The sequence below is a fragment of the Oryctolagus cuniculus genome, chromosome 11, assembly GCF_964237555.1.
Source record: "Oryctolagus cuniculus chromosome 11, mOryCun1.1, whole genome shotgun sequence".
NCBI lineage: Eukaryota > Metazoa > Chordata > Mammalia > Lagomorpha > Leporidae > Oryctolagus > Oryctolagus cuniculus.
In genome coordinates, this window is record NC_091442.1 from 68259880 (window position 1) to 68270564 (window position 10685).

At 42.4% G+C, this 10685-nt stretch overlaps 1 long non-coding RNA gene and 1 pseudogene across 1 annotated transcript; both read right to left on the reverse strand.

Moving 5' to 3' along the window:
* Positions 1-2496: 2496 nt before the first annotated feature.
* On the reverse strand, positions 2497-3245 carry LOC138844384 (cyclin-dependent kinase 2-interacting protein pseudogene; annotated as a pseudogene).
* A 5796-nt stretch (positions 3246-9041) lies between these two features.
* Positions 9042-10439, reverse strand: LOC138844387 (uncharacterized). Its single transcript, XR_011380150.1, has 2 exons — positions 9577-10439; positions 9042-9129 (listed from the first exon to the last, which is right to left on the reverse strand). It is a non-coding gene; the product is annotated as an uncharacterized lncRNA (long non-coding RNA).
* Between the last annotated feature and the right edge of the window lie 246 nt (positions 10440-10685).

A 10685-nucleotide genomic window follows, 5' to 3' on the forward strand; every position in this document is an offset into this window, starting at 1 on the left:
TGGGATTATAGGAATCTCCAAACCCCCATTTCTGCAATGAGCTCTCCAAATATTCATAAATCTAAGTAACTTCCTAGTAGGATATCTTAAACAAAGTGTAACGCGATACAAAAAGCTGAAATACATAAAAACAAGCTTTGAGTACTTAGCTTGATTTGCTGGAATTTATTAGGAAGCAGAAATGCCACCAAAATGGAAATTGTACACAAGGAAAAAAATCCTACCATACCTTTATCTAGATAAGCTGAAAGTGATACAATAAATGCATCATAAATTTATATACACAAATGTGTGAGCAACTCGTCCAGGGAGTGACAAGTGCAGAATTCTAGTGGAAAAAAAAAATAGTGTATGTCAAAGAAATTTGATCAGCTGCCAACAACCATTAGTCTCTTTGTAATCTTTTAAATATATAGATGAAAATAAACTTGTCATCTTATTCTGTCCCTCAAAGCAATATATTTTTATTTATGAAGTTATGCTAGAATATAAGATTATACTTTATTTGACACACAACATACACAGAGGGTATCTTGAGAAGATTTCATTCTTAAAAATGAAGACATTGATAAATCAATAGCCATACACCTCAAGGATAATGGTATAAGTCTGACCTTAGTCCTCAAATTCAATGTGATTGTGATCCTCATTCATCTTGCAGTGGTCAGTAACCACATCACAGAAACCACAGTATGTGATACATCACCACCAGCCAGCTCTCTAACAAGGAGAGACTTCAAATAAAGATAGCATTGAATTGTTTCATATGCAGAGGCCTGAGAGAAGCCTTCAGAATTAGGGAAGAATCCTTTAAATTTCACACTAAAAGGAAACATTTGTGCAGTTTTCCAGAAAAACCCAAGAGTTGTTGGCTGTGGTTACCACGGGATTACAGCGAGCCATGTGCTAACACTGTGAAGTGATAAACGTTCCCAGGGATGTGGCCTTACCAGAAGTCACTTAGCACTCTCCAAATTCACAGTGTGACAGGTTTCCATGGAGAACATCCCTTCAAGATAGTCCCTCATTTGGAATTCTATAATTCTATATCTCACACACCTCAGCAATAAAACACAATGTGTTACTTATTACCATTTCTGTAGTGAATAACCAATATTTTCCATCTTGAAACATTACTTCAGCAAAATGTTTCTGTTTATTGGGACATGATTTGAAGAAGGCTTGCAAATAATTTAAAATCTACTCAAGCAGTGGTATAGCTATATAGTTATCTTTCTCACTGCAACCTCAATCAATACCTAAAATGGGGAGGGTGTATGTGTGCGTGTGTGTGTGTGTGTGTGAGAGTGAGAGAGAGAGAGAGAGAGTCATCCATCACATTAGATTTGCTATTTAAAGACAAACAAATGGCCAATAGGTTTATGAAAAGATGATGAACATAATTAATCATCAGGGAAATACAAATCAAAAACACAGTGAAGTATCACTTCAGTCTTGTTGGGTTGGCTTTTATCAAAAAAAAAAAGATAACAAATATTTGCAAGGATGTAGAGAAAAGAGAACAATTGCACACTGTTTGTAAGGATGTAAATTATTCCAGCCCTTAAGAAGAACAGTATGGAGGTTCATCAAAAAACTAAAAACAGAATTACCACATGACTCAGCTGTCTCCCTTCTGGGTATACATCCAAAGGAATTGAAATCAGCATATTGGAGAGATATCTGATGTCCTATGTTCATTGCAGCACTATTCACAAGAGCTGAGATACAGCATCTAGCTAAGTATCCATTCACAGATGAAAGGACAAAGAAAATGTGATGTGTATGTGCAATTCAACCCTTAAAAAAAAGGCTGCTTCTGTTACTTGTGACAACATGGATGAAGGTCAATGACACTGTGAAATAATTCAGGTGAAATAAGCCAGACACACAAATACTACATGATCTTGCTTCTATTCAGAATATCTTTTTTTTAATATTTATTTACTTATTTGACAGGAAGAGTGATGTCGGTGGGGAGGGGAGATCTTCCATCTGCTGGTTCACTCCTCAAGTGGCAGCAAAGGCCAGGGCTGGGTCAGGCTGAAGCCAGGTGCCTGAAATGCCATCTGGTTTTCCCAAGTGAGTGGTAAGGGCCCAAGCACTTGGGCCATCCTCTGCTCCTTTCCCAGGCACATTAGCAGGGAGCTGGATCAGAAGTGGAGCAGAGGGGACTCAAACTGGCGCCAATCTGGAATGCTGGTGGCTTAACCCACTGTGCCTCAGTACCAAATACACAGGATTTAAACATCAGTTGTATCAGAAAATTAATATACTGTCATAAAAGTGTAAGCAATACAGATAGGTATAAAATAAAATCTGATATCAAGGATTTTCTGCATAAATGTAATATGTAAAGGACATCTAATTTACAAAAACCAGGTCACTCGTTCCTTTCAGGGACTCAGAAGCACTCGTATGTGTGACACTAAGTGGCAGGTGGCACCACATGAGGGGTGACCACGGCAGTGGCAGCCGTGCCTGGAGAGCCTGTGAGAAGCAGGTGGAATGATTCAGTGTGGAGGACCTGCACTGGCATGCAGTGGGGCTACACGGGACTGAGCAGACATGAGCAGACCTGGCAGAAGCCGGCAGCCTGGGGCTGGGACGCGGGGCTCGTCCAGAGCCATTCCGGGAGGTCACAGTTCTCGATGCCCCATTTCCAGCAGCACGCTCTCCAGATGCAGTTTGCTGGTACTGCACACATACGGCTGGTGCAGCCACATGGACAGGTAGCTCAGGGGGAGGTCGCGGTCTGCGGTGTGCGCCAGCTCTTCTGCCACGGTGCGCTTCAGGAGCAACTACTGCAGGTACATGTCAGAGAGCTTACGGGAAACCTCGTAGAAATGGGTTGTGGGCCACGTGTGAAACATAGGGGGCCGTTGACTCTGCTCCCCATAACGGTAATTTTCTAGTTCACAAATCCCCTTGGTAGTTGAAGACAGCTTTTCCATTTTCACCTGTATTTTGGTAGTAAACTGATTTTCAGGTTGGCGATATTATTTGCATCGTTGAGGGTTTCCCATTTTAGGATCGGCTGCATTGTCCTTAAGTTTTCTCACGCTGACTGATAAAACAGGTTTTCTGGGTATTGTAATTCTGAGAGTTTTTGCTTCCATGTGGTCCGCAGGTATCCCCTCTATTCAGAATCTTAAAAAAAATCAAACTTGTAGAGAATAAAGAATAGTGGTTCTCAGAAGCTGTTCACATGGGGGAAGGGTGTAATGGAGAGATATTAGTCAAAGGGTAGAGTTTCACTTTGACAAGAGAAAGAAGTTTTGGAGATACATTGCACAGCATGATGGCTATAGCTGGTAATAATGTGTTGAGTATTTCAAAATGCTAAATAGCATATTTTAAATATTCTCAGTACCAAAAAAAAAAAAAAAAAAAAGCACATGAAGTGAAGAACGGACCAGATCAGAGAATATATCCTGGTTCTAATGACTAAAACATGCAAATATTGATCCTATAGAAAGAAGACAAGGCAACAGAATTCATCCTTGTGGGGAGCAACTGGGAGCAACTCGGACTAGACTAAGTTACTGGAATTAAGACTTATTTTATGCATCTGCTCTCCCACAATATGGCGCTGGGAGAGGAGGAAACAGCTTCTATACAGCTGCCTCCAGTTCAACCAATAAACAGCAGGACCTGCTCCTGATTGGAGGAGAGCAGCGTACTCAGCGTGTGGGCAGCCGAGTTGGGATTGGTGGAAGAGGACTATAAAGGAGGAGAGAGACAACATGCACCAGGAACATCTAAGGGGAACACCTGAGGAACATCTGAGCAGCCCCCGAGAGAGCCGGCCTGCCGGCGGTGTGCCGCTCCCCCGCGGAAATGGGGAAGGTGGCAGGGGGAACCGCCCTTCCACGGAGGTGGAAGGGACGGTAGCCAACCCGGGAAGAACCAGCAGCAAACCCGGGGAGGGCCGAGCAGACAAAAGAACAGCGCAGGGTCCTGTGTCGTTCCTCCACGAAGAGGGGGAGCGACATAATGGTGCCGTGACTCGGATATGAAGCCTAGGCAGGGTTCAGTGTCGTTCCTCCATGAAGAGGGGGAGCGACAATCCTCATTCTTCCAAGCTCAGGTGGTGCCATGGCATCAACCCACTCTTAGTGTTTGCCTTATAGCTCAGTATTTTCCAGGAGGCAAAAGGAAAATGAAGCCAACAAAACCAGCATCATTCACCAAGTCATTCAGAACCAGTCCTCACTATTTTTCCTGCTGGTTAATGTTTTTTTCTGACAGTTTCTAAAACCAGAGCAGCAGACATCATCACAGAAGAAATGTGGATTGTGACTGGCAAACAGGGAGCAGCCTGCTGGGGGCTGTATATTGACACCTGCGAGAATGGGGGCAGGAACGGAATACAGAGGCTCAACGTATGCCAAAAGATGGCAAATCACACTCTGGGGTCAAAAACAGATGGGACTGAAGGACAGGGAGAATGATGGGCTTCTCCAGGAGGCCTCCTCTCGCCAAAGCCAGAACCTCTCAGATTTATGCCTTTGTCCTGACTGGATGATTCCTGCCATCCAGGAACACCAGAAAAGCTTGCAAGGGAGGCAAATAAGTTAAACAGGGCAGTTTCCCAGGGGCTTCAGCATCCTGCAGTTGTCCAAAGCACAGGGTCAAAGTCACTCTGTGCACGTGGCCATTGTGTGCCACCCACAGCAGTCTCCACAAAGCTCCGACGTTCTGTCTCTGCTTGCGACTCAGCCCTCAGAGAGCCAGCTCCTCTCATGGGCCAGTTCATATCAGTTTACTTCTGCCTGATGGATTTTAGTTCCATTTTTACTTATTTATTTGAAAGGTAGAGAGACAAACATAGAGCTATCATCTACTGGTTCACTCCCTGAATGCTTGCAACAGCTGATGCTGGGTCAGGCTGACGCCAGGAGCCAAAAACACAATCCTGGCGTTCCCTCTCCTGGTCTCCCTCTCCATGAATTGCAGGGACGCATCTACCTGAGCCCCCACCTGCTGCCTCCCTGGGAGCACATTAGCAGGAAGCTGGGATCAGGAGGGGAGCCGGGACTCCAACCCAGGCACTCCAACATGGGATGTGGGCATCCAAAACAGTGTCTTAACCACTTCCACCAAATGCCTTTCCTTAGTTCTATTTTTAAGTTACATAAGAGGGTACATAAGTTTGTAGGAAGCTAAGATTAGAGATAAGCTTATTTTGGTGCAAAATAAGTTGAAATCCATGCATAGGTTTTCCGTAATATGTATTTTCCATGAACTTTTGAAGACTCCTCGAACTTCAGTGAACCCTTTTTATGCTCACCATCCTAAATTTACTTTCTCAGTTATTTCTTAAGACTCCAGGCTTGGAAACTACTGAATTCACATGGTTCGATCATTGAGTAATTCTAAAAAATCTCATTACTAGAGTGTAACACTTATCTAAAGTCAAATCTAGAAAGGAAACAAAAAAGAAAGATGTGATGGTTATAAACTACTATTGAAACAGCATCATAAAGCTGGCTGTTAAACAATAGGATATTGTAAATGATACCCTCCCTAAAAGTTCGCTCTGATAGCCACAGCTAAGGAAAACATATGATAACAATAAATATGATTTCCACGACGCCGCGGTCCTTTCACCACTTGTTCCATGTGGGGATGATAAGCAATAGCTCTGCTCTGCATTTTTTTGTTAAAAAAAGAAATTCTTCCTGGCAAATAATAAATTTATAGCAAGGGAATTTCTTTGTGACTCATGTCTTTAACTTACTGCTTTCGGGGACATAAATTCCACTTGCCTCTGTGTGGAAAGTCTGTTAACTTGGAATCAGGGAGAGTTGGTAAACATCTTAGAGTTTAAAAAGAGAAAAACAACTATCTTCAAAATCTTTTCAGCTCTCTGCTGTATTCCTGTCCATTTCAATCTGTGTGATTGAAATGTGTGATTCACACTACTTCAGTCAGCGTTGGATATGGAAATGGCCTACATTAATTCATTATATTTGGGTAAGGAAGGATCAGTTGAAAAAAAGCATAGCATGGAATGCATAAATGTGTGTATCTCGTCAGTCAGCTGTGTATGTTTTCGGAATACCATACCCTCATTGACATGTTAGAAACTGTTTCATTCTTAAAACCATTTCAGTGTTAAAGCGTCCAGTGTTCATTCTTCCAGCATTCATTCCAGCAGGGCCCACATGATAACAGAGGTATTCCTGGTACATAAGAAGAACCAGCACTGTCCAGCCAATTAAATATTTTCTTTCAAATGAAAAGAACACATAATTATATAAGAAAACCAAGTTATTTAAGAAATACCAGGATTGATCCCACTGTATTTCAATAACAAGTGAATGGTTCCCAATGTAAACAATATAAACTATTTTTCCTTTCTTTTTGTTTGGGGATCTTTTCTTTGGCAGAGCTGACCCCGAGTTGGTTGTCACCATGCTTCAGTGACTTATGCACGGAAATTGAGAATGAGCATGTAGAAACTGAGTCACTGGACACAGGGTGTGTGTGTGTGTGTGTCTGTGTGTGTGCTGAATCTAGTAGTAAACATTAGAGGGTTGAGGTTTGCCTGATTTGATGCATTTTTACATTTAAAATTTCTGAAAACTCATTTGCCTCACATTTTACAAAAATACCAGATCATAACTAATTGGAGCTTTAGAAACCAGCCCTTTGCCACAGGCAGTTTGAGGTGTACTGGCCTAAGGTACAATGTGACCTGGATGGTGAGGTGAGTGTCTTGTGAACCAAATGTGGATTTTGTACACACACACACACACACACACACACACACACACAAGGCCCTAGCCACATAACAGAATAGCCAACTCAGCAGAAATGACCTTCAGAGCCCTGTGAACACATTTCCTCAGCATCTCCAGATGTGGCACAGCTGAGGAGACTGTTCAGAAGTAGGTACGGTTTGATTAAATGATTGAGGCAGGGGCCAGCACCGTGGCTCACTTGGTTAACCCTCCGCCTGTGGAGCCAGCATCCCATATGGGAGCCGGGTTCTAGTCCCGGTTGCTCCTCTTCCAGTCCAGCTCTCTGCTGTGGCCCAGGAGGGCAGAGGAGGATGGCCCAAGTGCTTGAGCCCTGCACCCGCATGGGAGACCAGGAGGAAGCACCTGGATCCTGCCTTCGGATCAGCGTAGTTCCGGCTGTAGTGGCCATTTGGGGGGTGAACCAACAGAAAGAAGACCTTTCTCTCTGTTTCTCTCTCTCACTGTCTAACTCTATCTGTCAAATAATAAATAAATAAATAATTGATTAAAACAAACGGACTTACTAGGCCTTCCTTCTTTTTCTCCCTCCCTGCCTTCCTTCCTCCTTTGTCTCTTTCCTGTGTACAGACAGTACCGTCTTCTCACTTCATTAAAGAGTTAAACCAGGCATGTGCCTTCATTCACTGAGGTGAAGGGAGGAGTAAAAGATTAGGCCTGTACAGAAAACAAACCCATGGCTGGGAAATGCACAGGAGCTAGGGTACAGAGACAAATGTCCCCAGCATACCCCCCAAAATTGTTCCTGAATTCCCAGGCAACTTTTTTTTTCTGAACTAAATTCACCTTTGATCAATATATTTTAATCAGCTAGAAAAGGAATTTTTTACTTTTCTTAATAGAAGAGTTTTGGAAAATGCTTCTGGATTGTTCCCCCCATGAAAACCTAAGGATCTTTCTTCTAAAAATTATCCATGAATACTCCTTTATTTGCTCTGGGGAAGAGAACTGGTGAAGCCATTTCCCCTGCCATCCCCCACTCTCACCCCTTCTGATCCGCTGCGGGGCCCAGGATGTCCAGTGTAGGGGTGGAGGGGGGGGGGGACCCGAGTCATTTCCCCCAGACTCTGGAATATGGATGGTTAAAAATAAGACAATAAAGCAACCATGCTTCCGCCCACCACACTGCCCCATTGTACATCCACAGGACAATGCAGATTTGTTCTGCCTCACCTGTGTCTAATGTTAGACACATGCCCGAGAAGCTCTGACAACTTTTGTGTTTCATTTCACAATCAGGGAAATGTACTGCCCAAGCTCACGCAGAAGCAGAGAAATCAATCTGTATCCCTTAAGATCTGCGATTCATTTTTCTTCTTTGTCTGTTCTGAAAACTGAATTCCCTGAGTTGGGGTTTTATACTACAATTTCGTCTTCTGCCCCTTTCTCTACTCCCCCTTCCACAATCCCCGCCACCACCTCCCCCACCCCCTGGAGTCTTTGGCTCCAAATCAAAACAGCTTTCAAGTGGCCAGGACCAACTTCCAAAGCCTCTACATTTCCTAGAGATTTTCCTGCTTCCCCAGATTTTTCTCAGCCCCAATCTTTGTAGGAGGGCATGCACCTCCAGGTGGGGTTCTGACTAAAAGTATTGTGCCTGCACCCCCACCCCAACTGCAGAAGTTTATTTGAAGTATGTTACTCTTTGCCTGCTTCTTAACTTGAGGCCTGATAGTCTTACAATGTCATTTTCTCCCCCTACTGTAAATCAAGGGACAGCTGTCTTTGGAATAAATTCCAAATAGTTGGTCTGGAAATGAACTTCGCAGAGGGTCCCTCCTCCATTCTGGCTGACATTTCCCCATTAATTTCTTTTTCTCTTTCATCCATTCATTGGTTGATGAGTCTATAAATACACCTCATCTGCTTTTACTTTGCTTTTTAAGAATAAACTGATACCAAACACACTGTCTTAATTACATCCACAGGCAAAGTATAACAAGTTTAAATGTTGTCACAATATAGTTTTAAAACTTGACATTGTTAATTATGCCAGCTGCGATAAAACTGGAGAATTAAAAATCTTAATTTGAATGTGTAAATAAGTAATTCACAGGAAAAGGCTTTTTTTTTTAAACATGGATAAATGAAAATACCCAGAAACTTACTATGCAAAGGAAGGGAGTTGGACAGGAAACTGATAAGTCGATTGGTAAGCAAGGAAATGTGGCTCCCATTATTCTTGCTCGGGACACCTTGGTAATTGAGCACATCAGCCCTCTCAGCTTCTATTCCGACCAGGAGAACCTTGCCTGGCTCCATCCTGGAGTGTCCCCATTACGAGGTGGCTGCTGATTCATGAGGATATGAATTTTGCAGGCAACTCAGGAAGAAAAGCTCAGGTCACATTCTCATTCAATCCCTGCAGAGAGAGGTACTGGGTAACCCTGCTTTTGTGATGCAGACAAGATTAAAGAAAGGGATAAGATATCACTCATATGTTCTGGTTAGAAAATTGCCTTACATTTATAAAACATTTGTTTGAGTGGGTATGGCTGATGAATGTCAGATAGCAGTAGCTCATTAGGCTAAATTAGCATTCTGAAATTTCTAAAGAAATTCTTATTTTCCCATGGTATTCTTACATAAAACACATTCTTGTTTTAGAAAGAGCAATGGGAAAATGAACATCTAGTTTTGAGTGGAAAACAACAGCCAATGGGAAGCTTCCCAGGTACAAATCTATCATAATGTCTCAGTTCTCACACACAAAGACCCACAAAAAATAGCAGTTAATATACTTTGAGTCATGTGTGAAAATGTTAGACATATTAAAAAAGTTTTAAGTGAGCCAAAAGAAAAGACTTACAGATGGTCGAATGGCTTTGACATTGATGGAGAGGCACAGGAAGAGTGATGATCAGATGTTTCACTCTTTTCTATGAGAACAATTTAAGATGAATATGATTAAACTGTAGAAAAATCAATTTTGGCAATACATAAAAATTGCAGATTCTAGCTGGAATTCATTCATCACCAGAAAAGTTTACAAAAGAAGTCTGTGGAAGAATCTATTTTCTTTGAAAAGAGGATCCCTTTCCTTGTAGGAAAAGAAGGAAATCCATGTCCTTGCCAGTTGTTTTTGTGGTCAACACCAACTCTGTGTGCATTTTCACATAAGTTTCTGACTGGGCTCTTTGCAATAATTCAGAAATAGGTAAAATTTAAAGAGGTAGACAGATAGTCTTCAACTGTAAAGCATTCAGCTCCCATATATCATGTGCAGACACCTATGAGCAACACACCAAAAGCCTGACAGTTGCGGAGCAAATTTTGACATCCCTCAGTTCGTTCTTGCCAGCTAATAATTCTGTTTGGTGGCCGTGTTGGCAGGCAGGCAGTGCCGTGGATTCACCAATCCATTTAGTTTCTCCCCTGGGCACACAGAAGAATTACATCTCCCACTCAGTTCCTAGGCACCTACGTGGTATCTTGTGACAACTGATGGCTAATGGGAAATGTGAGCAGATGTGGAGTGTGTGCTTCCAGTTCTGGCACTTAAAAAGATCCTCGAGATTCTGTTCATTGCTTCTCTTTGTTCTTCAGTTGCTGAATATTGCAGATCCCAGCACAGACTTCTCAGGGAGGCCCTAATGGATAGCAGAACCACTGGCAGAAGATGCTGGGAACTGGGAATACCACCTTGCAAAAGAGTTCCCAAGCAAGATCAGCCCCTTCGGGCCCCATGTCAGCAAAAAAATCAATCACTGACGTTTGGAGTTGTTTTTAATGATGATAACTAACAGTAGCTACCCCCAACAAATAATTTCTGTGGATACAATAATCCAACCAAAAATCAGTATTTGTGTAATTATTTGAATATTCTGTTGAATTTGTCATTGTTCTATTAAAATGGTGGAAAAATAGAAAAAGTTGTAAGTACTAACGTCAGGACTATCAAGAACTCAATATGGTCCA